The sequence below is a fragment of the Bubalus kerabau genome, chromosome 19, assembly GCF_029407905.1.
Source record: "Bubalus kerabau isolate K-KA32 ecotype Philippines breed swamp buffalo chromosome 19, PCC_UOA_SB_1v2, whole genome shotgun sequence".
Classification (NCBI taxonomy): domain Eukaryota; kingdom Metazoa; phylum Chordata; class Mammalia; order Artiodactyla; family Bovidae; genus Bubalus; species Bubalus kerabau.
In genome coordinates this window covers 6,814,575-6,834,092 of record NC_073642.1, presented here as the reverse complement: position 1 = coordinate 6,834,092, position 19,518 = coordinate 6,814,575, and the positions used below count along the sequence as shown (strand labels likewise).

Genomic DNA, 19,518 nt, shown 5'->3' with positions numbered 1-19,518 from the left:
TTTCCCTTTGCCAGTTGGCCCAGGAGCTTTTTAAAGTAGGGAGTGGTGGAGAGACACTGCAGAAGAGAGTTTTGTTTTTGGCTCTGGTGTGCTTCCAATGAAGGCTCCAGGAGCCCCCAGCAGCCAGCAAAACCCATCAGTGCCTTCCTGAGGAGTTTTGTGGCCAAGTATCTCCAAAGAAACACTCCCCAATTGACAGCACCCTAGACAGCAAATTTCTTGCAAGTTCCTGAGGGCTGGTTCCATAGCCAGCCAGTTCTCCTGGTTCCAATAGCAACCCTGTATGCTCTTTCAACTCCGGGAGTTGCTGATGGACAGGGAGGCCTCACATGCTGCAGTCCATGGGGTCTCAAAGAGTCGGACATGACTGAACTGACTGAACTGATGCTCTTTCAAAGGAGTCTGCACATCAGCCTTGGGGGCTACTTCCTTGTGTACTCTATCTCAGCCCCAGGGGTCATGACTGCTTCCTACAGCTGTGATTCCTATAATCTTAGAGTTCTTCCTACTGGCCAAACCTTCATTCTCTAATGCTTCCTGACTTGATGGAAAAGTCTAACAAACTTTATGTGCTTACTCTAATACCAATTAACAAAAGCTAAAGTTATACTGAACAAAAGGCCTCTGAAAATGAAATAAGAAAGAGCCTTCTCATTTTCCCCTTCTGATGCTGTATATAGAGTTTGCTTAGAGATTAAGGGTAGACTTGAGATTTCAGGAAGATGTGCTTCTACATTTTTGCTTCCACTGATTCCAAAGCATAGGTTAATGTCTCCATGAGCCAGCTATCACTTTCTACTAAGACAATACTTTTTCACTGTTAGTAAACATTATGGAAAAATTTCCAGCAGAGCTAATAAACCCTTAAAATGCCAACAAGGCACTTGGCATCTGTACGGGGTCACTTTCTCTCTCAAGCCAAGCCCCTTCCCTGGTGCTGTTCTCTTCAGGCCATGTTTCTCTTGGCTCTAAGAAAACTGCGCAATACGCCTTGATCTAGGTTCCTAACTTAAATAGCCCCTTCGTAACTCAAATAATGAGCCAGTTCAGTTCAGTTCAGTCACTCAGTCATGTCCGACTCTGCGACCCCATGAACTGCAGCATGCCAGGCCTCCCTGTCCATCACCAATAATGAGCCAGTAATATTTAATTCCTAGAAAAGTACAAGCAGGGTCGCCATTTGCTGTCGTGCACGGAAGAAACCCCCTTGGAGATGGCTTTGCCTCTGGCTTATTGTCCAAAGCAACTCCAGGTGTGTTTGGAGGCAGCTGTCACTGCCCTTCCCCAGCGCACACTCTCTCAGTGCACACTCTCACACTCTTCCCCACTGTGCCTTCTCTCAGTGCACATTCTCACTCTCTTCCCCAGTGTGCATTCTCTCAGTGCACACTCTCACTCTCTTTCCCAGTGTGCATTCTCTCAGTGCACACTCTCACACTCTTCCCCAGTGAGCACTCTCTCAGTGCACACTCTCACACTCCTCCCCAGTGCGCACTCTCTCAGTGCACACTCTCACACTCTTCCCCAGTGAGCACTCTCTCAGTGCACACTCTCACACTCCTCCCCAGTGCACACTCTCACTGCCATTCCCCAGTGTGCACTCTCTCAGTGCACACTCTCACACTCTTCCCCACTGTGCATTCTCTCAGTGCACACTCTCACACTCCTCCCCAGTGCACACTCTCTCATCTCAGTGCACACTCTCACACTCCTCCCCAGTGAGCACTCTCTCATTGCACACTCTCACACTCCTCCCCAGTGAGCCCTCTCTCAGTGCACACTCTCACACTCTTCCCCAGTGTGCACTCTCTCAGTGCACAGTCTCACACACTTCCCTAGTGCACACTCTCACACTCTTCCCCAGTGCACACTCTCTCAGTGCACAGTCTCACACTCTTCCCCAGTGTGCACTCTCTCAGTGCACACTCTCACACTCTTCCCCAGTGCAGACTCTCACTGCCCTTCCCCAGTGAACACTTTTACACTCTTCCCCAGTGCACACACTCTCAGTGCACACTCTCACACTCTTCCGCAGTGCACACTCTCACTGCCCTTCCCCAGTGAACACTCTTACACTCTTCCCCAGTGCATACACTCTCAGTGCACACTCTCACACTCTTCCCCAGTGCACACTCTCAACTGCCCTTCCCCAGTGCACACTCTTACACTCTTCCCCAGTGCACACACTCTCAGTGCACACTCTCACACTCTTCCGCAGTGCACACTCTCACTGCCCTTCCCCAGTGTGCACTCTCTCAGTGCACACTCTCACAGTCTTCCCCAGTGCGCACTCTCACACTCTTCCTCAGTTTGCACACTTCTGTGAGTGAGAAACTTGTAGCACGGCCCTGGACCGCTGGACCCCCGGTCTGCTTTTCTAGGCTCTCTTCTGCTCCCTTTCCCCCTCACTTTCTGATCCCACAAGCAAGCTGGTTGACTTTATGACCCTTAGAGCAAAAGGCAAGCCAACTCCTTTCCTGCCTCAGGGCATATGCACAGACTGCTCCTTATGCTGAGTTCATCCATCTTCACACTACTCTGGCCTCCTTATTCTTCAAGTCTCAATTTAAGTGCCTCTAAGATCTTTATCGAAACTTTCCATGACCCCTGACCCCATCACTCCTACAGCTAAAAGAAACATTCCTGTTAGATTCTTCTATTACTGCATTCTTTTTCTTCAAAACATGTATCAAGCTTGTAATTTTATATATGTTGATTTGATTAAAGTCTGGTTCCCTCCCCAGACCTCAAGTTCTACTAGAGCAAGGACTACAGTTATTTTGCTCATAACAGCATCCGTAAGTCGGCTTACAGAAACTGAAGAAACAGTAAGTTCTCAATAGATATTAACGGAGCCAGTATAACACAGTGGTCAATTACATGGACTTTGGAGACAGATGGTCTAGGTTCTGACACTTTAACTAGCTATGTGCTCTTGGACAACTAATGACAATTTCCTTATCTACAAAACAGAAATAATAATAGTACTACACTGATGAAGTTGTTAAAATGACAAAGTGAGTAAATATTTGTAAATGACTGTACTATATGCCTGTTAAATTGTAAATTGGAGTCAAGTTATTAAATACCATGTTGCCCTTCTAAGGAGAAGAACTAAATGAACTTTCACTTCCTAAAATTCTATACATGACACCTATTACATTAAAAGACAAATTTAAAAATAACACTCAGTGCTAATGATGCTATAAATGTTTTATATATATCATTTACATGTAAATATAAAACCATTACATTCCTATGTTACTGGTGGCAACATAAATGATAATACCATCATCCTGGAATGAAATAATAAATTTTAGGAGTCATGAAAATGTTCAAGCCTACCTAGAAATATGTGTTATCTGAGCAAAAAAATTTAAACCCTGGTTAATAAATAACACTTTAGTGTTAGTAAATTATGGATTTTAAAAATCTGTAATGTTTAAATACATTTTTAAAATGTTAATTTTATGTAATAATACACAGTTAATGCTAAAAATTGTGAAATTTATTGGAGAAGACAATGGCTCCAGTACTCTTGCCTGGAGGATCCCATGGACAGAGGAGCCTGGTGGGCTAGAGTCCAAGGGTTGCAAAAAGTCAGACATGACTGAGTGACTGTGGGCTACAGTCCAAGGGTTGCAAAAAGTCAGACATGACTGAGTGACTAACACACACATGAAATGTATAAATATGAAAAGTTTTATAACATGTTTAAAAAAAGAAAATTCAAAATTACATCTATACTATGAGCACATGATAGTGTATGGTCTATATAACATACTATTTTAATCATATACATATATGTGTGTGAGCATGTTTGCAGGGACAAAATCTAGATGGAAACATGAAAACAATAATTGAAAACAGCAAAATTCTGGGTATTTAAGATTTTTAAATTGCTGCTTTCCCAGTAGGCATCCAGCTTCCCATGACTAAAATATGTTATTAAGGTGATTTATTTCACCTTATTTTTTTTAAGGGGCTAATTTTTTTTTTTTTGGAAATTGCATTTATTAAGTTAATGTTTCAAACACAAAAACTAATAGCTGATTTGAAATAAGGCAAGTTTGTTACCTAGGTAAAACTTATCACAGCCTTTCTATACACACAAACAGGTAACTAAAATTTTAAAATGTGCTTATTTGGTCAACAGGAAGACAGATTCTTGAGATCTATAAACTGACTTTAGATTCTGGAGATAATAAAGATAACACAGCAAAAGGCATTTAAGGAGGCTGCTGCTGCTGCTGCTAAGTCGCTTCAGTCATGTCCGACTCTGTGCAACCCCACAGATGGCAGCCCACCAGGCTCCCCCGTCCCTGGGATTCTCCAGGCAAGAACACTGGAGTAGGTTGCCATTTCCTTCTCCAATGCAGGAAAGTGAAAAGTGAAAGTGAAGTCGCTCAGTTGTGTCTGACTCTTTGTGACCCCATGGACTGTAGCCCACCAGGCTCCTCCATCCATAGGATTTTCCAGGCAAGAGTACTGGAGTGGAGTGCCATTGCCTTCTCTGATTTAAGGAGGCAGTAGTCACCAAAAAGTAATTCTCCAGGATGCCTCTTCACCTTAATCTGGTTCATCTCTGATCTAGTCATTAAGTGACAAAGACTGCCAAAGGCCAGCTCAGGACAGAGAGAGGCAAGTTACTGACGAAGTATTTTCAGACTGGTGATATGGATAGGAGCTCACACAAACACAGCTACGGCTGAAATCAGAAGGATGTAAAGCAACGTTACACAATAGGTAAGCTTCAGAAAAATGCACATCCTAGGGTTCAAAGAAGAGGCATCCAAGATGATTGAGAATAAATCTATGAGAAAGTAATACAGATTTGATAATTTTGCCTTCAAAGGTAGAATTCCCTTTCTCTCTTTCCCCTGCCCTGCCCCTTTTAGCTAACTTTAGAAGCCTAAAATACAAATTAATGGCTGGGTAACCAGAAAATGGTGTTGCAATGGAAAGAAATCTTAACTCAATTAGCATCATGTCAGCATTTCCTTTCCAGTTGCTATTAAATATGTTGCTCTTCTCCTCCGAGTCCTTTCTTACAGGCTCTCCTCCCTTGTCTGGTGAGTCACACATCTTGCTTCACAAATTAACCTGTTATTAGTCCCAGGCACAAGTGAGTGATGTAGGCAAAAGCAAGGGAGTTGAGAACCTTGTTGCTGCTAGTGACTCAGAGGAGCCCAAGTGGAGGCCCTCATTCTGTCTCAAGTTTTCCCATTGGAGAAACTGGAGGATTGGCTGGGTGCAGAGCCTGCAGAAGCTCCTGCCTCACTTAGTCTCAGGTCAGGAAGACTACCATACAAATCACAAACCTGAAATCGAAGAATTAAAAAAAAAAAGGAATGCAGTGTTACATACACCACCTTAAGTAGTTCACTGTCTTTCAAATAGCTGAAAATAAAGAACTTTGGATCTAGAGTCAGATGGCCTGGGTTCTATCTGTCACTTAATAGCTAAATGGTCTTGGACAACTCAGCCTCTCTGAATCTTCATCTGAATTACCATTAAATGGTGCTAATTCTACAAGGACCTGTTGTGGATTAAGAGTGATAAGGCAATGGCACCCCACTCCAGTACTCTTGCCTGGAAAATCCCATGGACAGAGGAGCCCGGTAGGCTGCAGACCATGGGGTCGCGAAGAGTCGGACACGACTGAGCGACTTCACTTTCACTTTTTCCTTTCATGCACTGGAGAAGGAAATGGCAACCCACTCCAGTGTGCTTGCCTGGAGAATCCCAGGGACAGGGGAGCCTGGTGGGCTGCTGTCTATGGGGTCGCACAGAGTCGGACATGACTGAAGCGACTTAGCAGCAGCAGCAGGTATGTAAAAATACTTGAATACAGTGAAGTACAGAATCAATGTTATATAATGATACTATCTTACTATCCTGACCTTATTGGGTAGGGGCAAGAATCCTTAAATCTTAAATAATAAGATTAAATGCTAAGTTTAAAAAGATTTTCCAAGGGAGAGGAATGGGACACCTCCTGTCCTTCATAGCTGCCTTCCTGCCATGAAGTGCACATCTCTCACTACTGAGAAAAGATAACTGATTTCGTAATTTTCTTTCAGTAAAGGGAGCCCACATAACAGATACAAACTGTGCTAAACAGACAGCCTGGAGACAAGCCCTGAAGAGGCTGTATTGTGTAGCGTCACCTGGTTCCCACCTCCCCAAAGATCACAAGCGGGATGCCCAGGCCTCCCCACACACAACACACTGGGACAGAATTTCAGGACAGGACGTGTAGGAACCCAAGGCCTACTGGCCTGTCAAGAATAAGTGTTTGGGAATCTGAACACACATCCTCACCCCTTTAAAGCTATATGATCTCATCTGTAAAACAGGTATAACAATTTTTATGTCCGTAAAATCTAGGTCAGGATTAATGAGGCCGTGTGTCTAAATCACTTTGCATAATGCTTGGTGTATAGTAAGTGCCCAGTAAACTGCAGGTGTTGGTACTGTGGTCACTATTTACATTTCCTCCTCAAGAGTATTGTGGACTTTCAGGTGGCACCACAGCCAGCCATCATTCATTGATTTCCTACAATACCTTGATCAGTATTGAAGTTACTCGACCAAGTGTTAGTTGGGAAAAGCTTTTCTGATGGATAATTCATTGCCTTGACAGGGTAGGTAATTAATTTTCTCAGTGTCAGCAAGATTTCTTACATCATGATACTTGTCCTGTGCAGTCTCAACAAAGGAATCTTCCATGACAGACAGTGAAACCTATAGAAGGGTGCACAGCCACATCTTGATCAAGACGGAATTTGGGGATTTCCCAGGTGGTCCAATGGTTAAGAATCCATCTTGCAATGCAGTGCAATGCAGGGGATACTTGTTTGATCCTTGGTCCAGGAAGACCCTACATACCATGGAGCAACTAAGCCCATGTGCCACAACTGCTGAGGCCTGCAAGCCACAGAGGCCTGCTCTGCAATAAGAGGAAGCCCAAACACTGCAATGAGAAGCCCAAACACTGCAACTAGAGAAAGCCTGTGTGTAGCAACCAAGCCCCACCGCAGCCAAAAATAAACAATTTTTTTAAAAGGAAGGAATTTGGAACATCTGTCTTATTCACTGATAAAGAGGAGGCAAGTTTACTTTTAGGGAAGGACTTAGTGGCTCACCAGGGAAGGCTCCCCTGATGGCTCAGATGGTAAAGAATCTGCCTGCAATGCAGGAGACCTGGATTTGATCCCTGGGTTGGGAAGATCCCCCTGGAGAAGGGAATGGCTATCTACTCCAGTATTCTGACCTGGAGAATTCTGAGGACAGAGGAGCCTGGCAGGCTATAGTCTATGGGATCGCAGAGAGTCAGACTTGACTAAGTCACTTTCACTTTGGTGTTATCAGGGCAACATGATGAAGCAAGCCCCCAATTTTAATATTTAAAATATTTGCTTATGAAATATTTTCAATTGCCTCTGCAGAAGGAAGCATCCCTTGGAAATGAACAAGATGACAAAGATTCGCATAGTCTTCAGATAAGGGTGGCATGCATGGGTGTGACGACACAGGACAGGGATGCAGTGAAGAAGTGCAGAAAAATAACCTCAATTACACGTTCCCAGCAGCTTTCTTCTTTGACTAAGAAATCATTAAAAAATAACAATAGAAAGGGGGATTTTTCCCCCTAGCAAGTAGTGCTGGCATGAGATTGGGAAACTGGGCACCTGCTGCCATAGTCACTGTTTCCTCCTTTGAGCAAAAGGGATGGGTCATGTCCCTTCCTCAACCAGGGCAACTTCACTGCCTACGGCCACCAGCTCTTGCTACTTACTCACCCAAAGAAAATAACTTGTGAGATCTCAAAACTGAAAAGAACTAGTCATTCCTGTCCAGGTCTATCTAATTCAAGAAGTCCCTTAATGAAAAAAAAATGCAGGTAACACCCAGGTTTTAAGTAGATGGGGGAGAGACAGAGAGACGGAGACAAAGAGAGACATGTGGCATATTTGCAAAGTCTAGAATACAGAGAAAATATCTCATCTATTAATTATACTTTGGGGAGAATTAATGATTAAAACCATGGCTTTAAATTTCTGGATCTTTTGCCTGCAAAAGTACCTGGAGGGAAAAACATCCTGGGTATATTGTATGAAAATGTAACATATTATTTAAAAATAAAAATTTCCCTAGGTTTCTACACTTCTCAAATATACATTCTTTTGAAAAGGGCATCCTTAAATTTCTTTCCAATATATATTTATATGATTTTCATTTGTCTCTTTGATTTCTGCCATTAGCTGCTATGAATCAAAGAAAATACCACGCTGACACATACCAAGGTCCCAAGTCAGTGCCACACCAAGTATAGCACCAACTCCTTTTCCCTTGCTGGGGAACGTCCAACATGTGCCAATTCAGCCTGCTGCTACTCGACTGATCATGAGGTGGGATCTACAGGTTTCTAAGCCTTTTTAAAATTTCTTCTTCTCTAAACTAAAATTTATTGAGTATTTCCTCAATTTTTTTTTCTGCTAAACCATACAGTAACCTGATTCTGTAAAGCAGGGGCACTTGGGAACCTAGAGAAAAGTGGTGGAACTGGGGCTGGGCTGACTCACAGGGCAGGTTGCTGGTACCACATGCTATAAGAGGGGATTCCAAGTTCCCCTGTGTCATTCATGTTGGTGAAACTTAATTATAAATGTCTTAAGGTTGACCAAAAAGAAAAAGATGCTGGGAAAGTAAACAAAATAATCATATGATATTCAATTCCTACTGTACTGAAGAGCACAGATCCAGAACTTTAATGTTTTACCTAACACATCCATATTAACACTTAGATCTTTATACATTTTGAGTTTAGAAACAAGATTTTGTCCATATAGATATTCAAATGGTTATTCTTTCCTTATAGTATCTATAATGTTATAAATCAAGGGTCCAATATGTATTGGAGTTAATGTATTGCAACTGATATGTAAAGCAGAGGTCTATTTTTGGAATTTCTCGTCTTTTTCATGGGTCTAGTGTGATTTTGACTTTAATATATATATTTTAAATTACCTAGTTAAGTCTTCCTTTCAGCTAGTACTGAGAACCACTACCAGCTATAAAGGCTTTCCTGGTGGCTCAGTGGTAAAGTATCTGTCTGCAACACAGGAGACTCAGGTTTGATCCCTGGGCCTGGAAGATCCCTTTGAGGAGGGCATGGCAACCCACTCCAGTATTCTTGCCTGGAGAATCACATGAACAGAGGAGCCAGGCAGGCTACAGTCCATAGGGTGGCAAAGAGTCAGACATGAGTGATGCACGCACCAGCTACAAAATTATTAGGTCAGGCCAGAAAGGTTATGCAGTGGAATGGAATAGAAGAGAAAACATCAATACATATCAAATATTGTTTGGGAAACTTTTTCCAATTAATGTGTGTGTGCATTCTAAGTGGAGATCTGGAAGTATTTACCATCAGTGATCATCAAAAAACAAACAACAAAAAAAGGTTTGAAAACCACCGCTAAAATGTAACCTGTGAAAAAATTACTTAGGAAAATCCAACCTGAATATTATTTTACAGCCATCATCTAGCAAAGTTCTGAAGTTTTTCTCTTCCACAGGTGGTTGTAGACCAGAATTCACAGAAGGCAGATATACTGGAAACAAGCAAGGGAAAGCCGAGCTAATGGAACAGGAGGAGCTCATTACAAGTCTGTATGCTGACCCAAGGTCAGAAGTAACGGTGAGCCTGCGATGGGAACATCACACACGAAAACTACTCATCTGCACAGTTTGAGATTTGTTCAGTATCAGCATATTTTAGTTTTAAAGTTTTAATCAGATGTCAAGCAAGAAAACAAAATTTGAGGGGAAGAAATTGAAGCCAATTTAGTTATTAAATGATGTTAAGTAATCTTCATTATTGAAGAAAAGGCTCTTAGAATTTTTGCTTGAATCTTGAAATAATTATTGTTCAGCCTGTCAGTATAACCAGTGAGTATTTATTGACTACCTGCTAAAGTATGTCTGGCCAATGAAACCAAATAAAAGAAATAGGCCTTGTTTTTGAACATAAGGACTTTATAAAGAACAAGTGGATTGTGCCATATGATTTTCCCTTCCTAATTACTTCATTTTAGAATATGGAAATGTAAGTAAAAATGATTTCAAATCCCTCAATGTAATATTTTATCTTTTCAAATAACCTAAATATATGTATTAGCTGTGAATTTTACAGTTTTCCCATTAATAAGAATTGTATTTGGTAATTATTTCACAATATATACAAATATTAAATTATTATGTAACAACATCTGAAACTAATATGTAAATTATATCTCAGTTTTTTAAAAAGCTAGAAAACTGCTTCCATTTCTCCTTTCTCCAGGCCCAGTGACCACACACCATGTATTTCAGAGGGCAGAAGGCCCAATCTATCGCACTCTATGACATGAGAACTAAACTTTTGCTGCACACACAAAGTATGTATCTTTTGATTTTGTTTTTATATTATGCACATGAATGTGTGTGGATGTGTGTGTGTCTGTGTCTATGTCATGTGTGTGCATGTGCGTGTGTGTGTCTGTGTGGGGTATGTTTGTGTATACCAATCCTGAGCAGAGGGATTTAGAAATTCTGGTTAAGTATCTCAGTTTCCTGGTATTTCCTGAAGATATAATTCAGGGAAAAAAGGGAGCCTTTTCATTGAGTTGGAATTTCTGTACACTAAATGCCAGCTATGCATCAGGTCTCTGGTCAGCTCACACTCCTTAGAACACTGCACAACTGCTCTCCAAAGACTTGCCAGTGACCATGTGGGCAAAAAAATAAAGAGAAAATGGTTTTTAAAATGAACCAAAACATTTTCTATTTGAGCAGCATATGAACACTCACTGCCTGGAAAATTCTAAATCCTCCTACCTGGGAAAGGAGGACTGTATCTCAAGGTCACATCCCCTCTTACACAGCTCTCTTCCATTTGTTAGTGGGTTTCTGCAGACTTTAAGGTCTGATAATAATGAAATTTCAAAATAATTTAACTGTTTCAAAACAGTGATTTCTGCAGTCCACTTATAATCAAACATCTGTCCCCCATTCACAGTAATCCCTGGAGAGAATTCAGGCTATTATAGTATTATATAAGGCTAAAGATTCTTAATCTGCCCATCCACCTGCTGTTTGAGGGTTTATTACCTAAGCCTTAATTAAGCTTTTAACTTGGTTTATATTTTCATCCTTTAAAATCCTTGCTACAAGACACAATCTTAAGGCAACATGACCCATAAAATGATGAGACTGATTGTTGCACTGGGCTTACAAAAGTAAGTCTTGTCACTTTACAAAGCCTTCTTTCATAGTGCCAACTCTCTGGTCTGGGCTGACACAGAGTTGTTCAGTCATTCTGTGTCTACCAACTACATAAAAAAACTCAGGGTGTATAAGACCAACAAGGACAGTGGTATTGGGTACGCAGGTGTTGCCAGGAAAAGGAAGAATACAGTTGCACTGGATTCCAGAGGGAGCTTCCCTGTGTCCCTCTCATATTTCTCTGATATGATCTGCAGTTTATTGGGATTCAAAGTTAGGGACAGATGCCAAAATACTATTCTTGATGCCAATTGGCCTACTTAACTACAGGCTTTTAGCTGGTAAATAAGTCAGTTGCTCTTGCCCCCAATCTGTCTTTATAAAGGTATATTATCTCCAGTTCAAGCTTTGTCCCTAAATTCACACTGGGAAGGCCCTGGAAAGCCCAGGGCTCTTGAGTAGATGGCCTGACCTAAAGCACATGAATTGTTGCCACACCACACTCTGTTCCATGAGTTCTTGGAGCCAGACCCTCCTCCCACACCTCTCCTGTCAGTAATGCTTCTACTATGGCTTTGTGGGCCCAGGAAAACTCAGATGAATTCTCTGTGTGTGTGCGTGCGTGTGTGTAAATGTTTGCATAAAAGCACATCCTTCCTGACCTCTAACTCTGAAATGATTAGAACAAACTGACTTTTGTAAAAGAAGTATCTGATGTTCTTGCTTTTTGCCAAATTCTACTATATTTTAAGGGAATCTTGGCACAGAACTTTCATTACCCTGCTTCAGAGGCTATGTCAAAGCCAGACTGTATCCACCAAAAAGGGTCTCAATAATCATAATGTGATTTTCACAGAAAGTCAGTCACACAATAATATAATAAATAAGCACCAGTCAGCTCCATGAGGGCAGGGTCTTGCCTCTGTTGTCACTGCTGATATCCCCATGCCCAGAACAGGATCCAGCATGTCAAAGCATCAACAAGTTATTGGAGAAATGACTATTATTGATCGAAAGTCTACCATTTTTCAATCATGCAGATGACACTTTCATTATTTGTCTCTCTAGTCCTTATAACAAGGCTATGTGATGGACATTATTACAATTAGCTTATAAATAAGGAAACTGAGGTTTGAAGAATTTCACTAACTTGCCTAGGTCACATAGCAGGGATTCAAATCTAGGTCTGTCTGCCTTTCTAGTCCATGTTCAGTCAACTTCATCATGACTTCACTCCCAGAGCAGAAGCAAATATAGATTCACGCTTGGTCTTTTGCTCTATCAGATATCAAAATTTTCATATTATGGATTCAGAAACTCCTCCATGTGACAAGGACTCATAAAGGGCTGATGGAAAAGGATAGGAATACAGAGGGCTCCAATCATACATATATTCTGTGTGCAGAAAGGCAACAGAGTTCTGGCTCTCTCACTTCCCTACTACGCTGCTATAAATCTGAGACTAAATTTCCTTATCTGAAAATGGCATGAGTCTTGTCTCACTGAATTAAACGTGAACTGCATAAATACACAGTAAGGACTCAATTAGTGCAGTTTACTGCTAAACCCAGAATTATCTTCAAACTTATGGAAATTAATGTGATTGCTTTTAGAAATGACAGAAATTTTTTAATGGGAAGACTATACAATTATTATCTGTATCTATTTTCCTCTTCAAGAATTTGTCCCTTTGTCCAGGATTTTACTGATGAAATTTTAAGTGGAAACCCAAGAGAAATGAAAGGTGTTTTTTTGGGGGTATATTAATATTTATTAATTTTATTAATATTTATTAATACTATAAGATGCAACACTATTCAAATTACTACACTAATACAACTATCAATAATAAATCTACCAAGTACAGTTCAAGATTTCTTTGTACTCTCTTGTCCTTGGAGCAGATGTCTCTAAAGGTATACAAATTACTATGTTAAAATTATTTGAATTATTTTTCTATGTATATTTATGTGAAAAGCTTGACATACAGTTAAGGTCCTCTGTTTATGATGACAGTCCACTTTAGTTTATCACTTTCCCCTCATCTTTGATGAGGGATACTATAAAACCTATACTTGATTTAAAAGTCAAATCTGGAAATTCCTGGTGGTCCAGTGCTTGGGACTCCTGTGCTTTCACTGCCAAGGGCCTGGGTTCGATCCCTGGTTGGGGGAACTAAGATCCCACAAGCTGAAATGTGTGGCCAATAAAAAAGTCAAAACCTTATAAATGTGTGTATTTAAAGAAGTTCAATCCTTTGCCTATAGATTCCTTAATTTCCACTTACCCTTATTATATTTCCTTTTTTAAAAATATGCAGACACACACATATATATATAACATATCCTGTGTGTATATAATTTTCCCTTCCTTTTTATACAAAATATAGTATACATAGTGTTAAAGTAATTTTTAAATGTAAGTATTTAGATGAAAATGTCCCAATTATTGCTTTAAAAAGCCCTATCCATAGCAGATACAAACTATTACATATAGGAAGGATAAACAACAAGGTCCTACTGTGTAGCACAGGGAATTGTATTCAATATCCTGTGATAAACCATAATGCAAAAGAATATGAAAAAGTGAAAGTGAAGTCGATCAGTCGTGTCTGACTCTTTGAGACCCTGTGGACAGTAGCCCTCCAGGCAAGAATACTGGAATGGGTTGCCATTTCCTTCTCCAGGGAAAGGTGTTGTTTAAAGTCTGAACCCTCACTTGTAGTGGAGAAAGACCTTGTATATTGCAGATTAATGAATGAATCATCATCCAGCAAGTTCCCCAAATTTCTTTCCCTTGCTCTGTATAAGGCTTTTCAGGAAATAAAATTGCTTAAAAGAATACCCTCACTAAACATGGGTTAGAAAAAATAAAGTTTTGCTTTTGTTTTGTTTTTCTGCACAAAGCTGGAAGTTTTAGAATTAATTAGCTAATGTCTTCTGGACATGACATTATCTCCCTCAAGATGGAACAAGCTTAAAAAGCTTGTCACTGTGAGATGAGCAAGTTCTGCCTTGTTCCAAATTTATGACATTCTTAAGTAGTCTGAAGTGGCCTTTTCTGTGCTGCCTGGAGATCCATGGGCATCCTTTTCATTTCAGCTTGAGTCAAGGCTTTCCACATAAATCAAGCTACGCTGACGGAGCACTCAGCCTCACGTGATTTCATTCTCTGAACAATTCTTCCTGGGCCTTCATTGAATCAGTTTAAACTTGCCAAGAGCAAGTAATACAGGTTAGAAGTTTGAATTCACCATTTACTCTTCATTACTAAAAACTTATCAAGCAAATGGCTTTGAACTTCTGTTTTCTGTCTCTCTCCTGCATCAGGCCAAAAAACAAACATTTTGATCATTTCTCTCTCTCACGCACACATACATACACAGTCAAGACCAACTTGGTTTTGAAGGTACTCAAATAATAACAACATCCATAAGATGGTGCCTACCTTTCTGAAACTTCACTGCACAAAGATGCCCCTGGCTTGTGAAAACAGTCAGAGCCAGACTTCCAGTGCTCCAGCCAGCTTTGTTCTCATCAGAGAGCAACACACCTCACTGCTGTGTAAGCTCTGAAATTCTTTCAGAGACCCACCCTCTAAAGTTGCAGGTCAAGATTTCTGACTGAGGGCAATCAGTGACGTGGGGCACGGCTCCTGGAGGACACCTTCAGGTTCTTCCTGATGCGATGCTGTTTCCTGTTTCACCACTTGGAGAGGAGAAAAGTGGAATCCATTGAGACAGTGAATCACAAATGCATCAATTGCTTCATCATCATTGCGTTTCAGTACACACAGTAAAAAGTTGTTCGTCAACTGCTACTCAGGATAGTCTTGCTCTTTGTATTAAAAGGAACGGGTTTAGTGGCTGAGAGAGACCCGAAACACTGCTAACAGCCCTGCACAGTTCTCTGAGCTGGTCTGACAGTGTATTACTCTCCAGAAGCCTGAAATGTGGGCAGGGATTTTGCTAGCTAAACCACCACCACCACCACCACCACCACCACACCACAAAACTCATTAACTAAGGAGCATCACTCTTAGAAATGCAATTTTTCCACCTGTTTCCTAGCAATTGAGAAAAATCCCCTTTCTGAACCATAAAATGACAAAAAAAATCAGGTCATCTTTTCTTTTTAGAATAGTTGGATGTGATTCGCTTTGTTTTGATTTGTGTCTCAAAGAATAATCATCACAGACAAGGAAAGACAAACTCAGTAGCATGGTATAAACGTTGTTTGCCTGCTTCAGATGCTTCCATTTTAAAAGCAGGTGTCCCTCATTTTACAGAGCTTGAGATGTTACACCTTTTGGAACCATTTTCACTCTCCTTTGTCTGAAGATGAAACAGCTGCAACCGTGGATTATTTAAAGGTGCTCTGACAAGTAAAAAAGCTTCAACAAGTTGATTCCTGTCCGTCTCAGAAGCCGAACCTTGCCTCCCAGGAGGTCTGGGCAGTGCTGCCTCCCTGAAAGCCTGGTTTGAAGCTCTCCTCATTGGCTGACTCTAACCGCTGAAAGACAGCTTTCTTCTTCTGTCAGCTTAATAGCTGACAGCAAAATAAAAGTTGACTAGAGGCAGAGAAGAGGAAAATGCCAGTTTGAAGTTCTCTGAAACTTTACAGTTTCTCAAATTTCCCTAATGAATTTAGTTCAAAGAAGGAAAACTGGTCAAGGCCCTTTCACTCAACACTTGCTTATGCAATTCTCCTAGTCTGGTTTTCTCTTCTCAGATTTTTTCTATTAAAGGGTTCATAAATTTTAAAGCTCATTTGGCAGGCGGTGATCTGTCAGCAGATTGGGCAGTGAATGCACAGACTGTGGTTCAGATCTTACCAGATCTTGCCAGGGGACTATGCAGAATTGCCCCATACTGTACATTTCTAGTCTGTTGTTTAGTCGCTAAGCTGTCTCTGACTCTTTGCAACCCTATGAACTGCAGCACACCATGATTCCCTGTCCTTCACTGTCTCCTGAGTTTGCTCAAACCCATGTCCATTGAGTAGGTGATGTTTTCCAACTATCTCATTCTTTGTTGCCCTCTTCTCTGCTTGCCCTCAATCTTCCCCAGAATCAGGATCTTTTCCAATGAGTTGGCTCTTTGTATCATGTGGCCAAAGTATTGGAGCTTCAGCATCAGTCCTTCCAATGAATACTCAGGACTGATTTCCTTTAGGATGGACTGGTTGGATCTCCTTGCAGCCCAAGGGACTCTCAGAGTCTTCTCTAGCACCACAATTTGAAAGCATCAATTCTTCGGTGCTCAGCCTTCTTTATGGTCCAACTCTCACATTTGTACATGACTACTGGAAATGTACAGCCTGGTAGGCTGCAGTCCATGGGGTCGCTAAGAGTCGGACACGACTGAGCGACTTCACTTTCACTTTTCACTTTCATGCATTGGAGAAGGAAATGGCAACCCACTCCAGTGTTCTTGCCTGGAGAATCCCAGGGACGGGGGAGCCTGGTGGGCTGCCATCTATGGGGTCGCACAGAGTCGGACATGACTGAAGCGACTTAGCAGTAGCAGCAGCACTGGAAAAACCAGAACTTTGACTATATGAACCTTTATTAGCAAAGTGATGTCTCTGCTTTTTAATACTCAGTCTAGATTTGTCACAGGAGACAACCAGTCCTTTAGACTCTCCTCGTGCCCTTTCCCACTATTGTCCAGGCAACAGAAGCAGGCAACTTCCATGCCCGTCCATTGGCTGCTTTCTGCTCTCTCTTGCCTGATAGAAGTCTGACTCACCTGCCAAGTCCCACAGCTCTCACCCCACCCTGTTGTGTGTTTATAACGATATTACAGCACTCTACTCTACTATTACAACTTAGCCAGTTTTGTATCTGCTTCCCTACTACACGGGCTTCTCCAGTGGCTCAACGGTAAAGGATCTGCCTGCAATGCAAGAGACACAGGAGATGCGGGTTGGATCACTGGGTTGGGAAGATCCCCTATGTCTTGGAAGGAAGACATAGCAATAACTCCAGTATTCTTGCTGGGATAATTCCGTGGACAGAGGAGCCTGGCAGACTACAGTCTGTGGGGTTGCAAGAGAGCTGGACTTGACCGAGCATGCATGTAGTCCCCACTACATTGGTAATTCCTCTGGAATATGCCTCACACATCCTTATATCCCTGGAGCTTAGCACTGTGATGAGCTGTTCAATACATGTTAATAGTTAACACCCCAACTTGTGGGCAACCAACACTCAGTTTCACTCTGCAGATATCTGGGGAAAAGGATACTTCTGAACTCTACTCTGGATTCCCTCAGAATTAAATAAGCCAAAACAGTACTGTAGGACCACAAGTTTGTTTGTTTGTCAACTGTATAACTAAATATATGTCATCTACTGATAAGATGTATGTACAAATCAAAGATAAAGTATTTATACATAGCTCATAGCTTCTCTATCATCAAAAGAATCTCACATCTGCTATATTTCTTGAGTCAAGGACAAGGTATAGTTCCTCCTTCTTTAGAGACAGATGAAAAACCTATACAACAGAGGACAGCAGCTAGAGGGATAGAAGGGAGGAATTCTGGAGGTTTGCTGGTTGTGACTTGGGGGAGTTGTTAGCCTGAGTTCCTCTGAGGAAGATAAACACAAACATGTTCCTTCCAGGACTCCTAAGGTAATGATTTTCTTTTTCCCTTTTTTTCTCTTTCTCACTTGTGCCTCATGATAAATGTATCCGTTCATTGCTAACAGAAAACAGAGAATGCAAAGCAAGCATGACAGAGCAAGATGCATGTGTGGGTGTCACTTCCAGGAAATACTGTTTCATTTTATTAGAAAACTTTAGGACTTAAGACATTAAATCAGTTTTATATATTTGAATCCCCATTCGGTTCCGTTTGGTTCAGTTCAGTTCAGTTCAGTCACTCAGTCGTGTCCGACTCTTTGTGACCCCATGAATCACACCATGCCAGGTCTCCCTGTCCATCACCAACTCCCGGAGTTCACTCAGACTCACATCCATCACGTCAGTGATGCCATCCAGCCATCTCATCCTCTGTCGACCCCTTCTCCTCCTGCCCCCAATCCCTCCCAGCATCAGAGTCTTTTCCAATGAGTCAACTCTTCGCATGAGGTGGCCAAAGTACTGGAGTTTCAGCTTAAGCATCACTCCTTCCAAAGAAATCCCAGGGCTGATCTCCTTCAGAATGGACTGGTTGGATCTCCTTGCAGTCCAAGGGACTCTCAAGAGTCTTCTCCAACACCACAGTTCAAAAGCGTATAAAACAGTCTTATGGACTCTGTTGGAGAGGGAGAGGGTGGGAAGACTTGGGAGAATGGCATTGAAACATGTAAAATATCATGTATGAAATGAGTTGCCAGTCCAGGTTCAATGCACGATACTGGATGCTTGGGGCTAGTGCACTGGGGACGACCCAGAGGGTGGTATGGGGAGGGAGAGGGGAGGAGGGTTCAGGATGGGGAACACATGTATACCTGTGGCGGATTCATTTTGATATTTGGCAAAACTAATACAATTTGTAAAGTTTAAAAATAAAATAAAATTTAAAAAATATATAAAAAAATTAAAAAAAAAGCATCAATTTTTCGGTGCTCAGCTTTCTTCACAGTCCAACTCTCGCATCCATACATGACTACTGGAAAAACAATAGCCTTGACTAGACGGACCTTTGTTGGCAAAGTAATGTCTCTGCTTTTGAATATGCTATCTAGTTTGGACATAACTTTCCTTCCAAGGAGTAAGCGCCTTTTAATTTCATGGCTGCAATCACCATCTGCAGTGATTTTGGAGCCCAAAAACATGAAGTTTGACACTGTTTCCACTGTTTCCCCATCTATTTCCCATGAAGTGATGGGACCAGATGCCATGATATTAGTTTTCTAAATGTTGAGCTTTAAGCCAACTTTCTCACTCTCCTCTTTCACTTTCATCAAGAGGCTTTTTAGTTCCTCTTCACTTTCTGCCATAAGGGTGGTGTCATCTGCATATCTGAGGTTATTGATATTTCTCCTGGCAATCTTGATTCCAGCTTGTGCTTCATCCAGCCCAGCGTTTCTCATCATGTACTCTGCATAGAAGTTAAATAAGCAGGGTGACCATATACAGCCTTGACGTACTCCTTTTCCTATTTGGAACCAGTCTGTTGTTCCATATCCAGTTCTAACTTGCTTCCTGACCTGCATATAGGTTTCTCAAGAGGCTGGTCATTGCTGCTACTGCTACTGCTAAGTCACTTCAGTCGTGTCCGACTCTGTGTGACCCCA

At 41.5% G+C, this 19,518-nt stretch overlaps 1 protein-coding gene across 4 annotated transcripts in view; it reads right to left on the bottom strand.

Annotated features, from left to right (window-relative positions):
• Nucleotides 1–19,518, bottom strand: part of CERS3 (ceramide synthase 3) — a 156,521-nt gene that overhangs the window by 130,753 nt on the left and 6,250 nt on the right. The window contains exons 1-2 of one of the 4 annotated variants that reach the window (XM_055555956.1): nt 15,330–16,580; nt 14,719–14,978 (exon numbers count right to left, since the gene is read on the bottom strand). The exons of 1 other annotated variant lie outside the window; for it this stretch is intronic. The gene's annotated coding sequence lies outside the window, so the exon portion shown is untranslated. Of the gene's footprint in view, nt 1–14,718; nt 15,299–15,329; nt 16,581–19,518 lie in introns of those variants that run through there. 2 more of the 4 variants (XM_055555957.1, XM_055555955.1) reach the window with 2 other exon arrangements.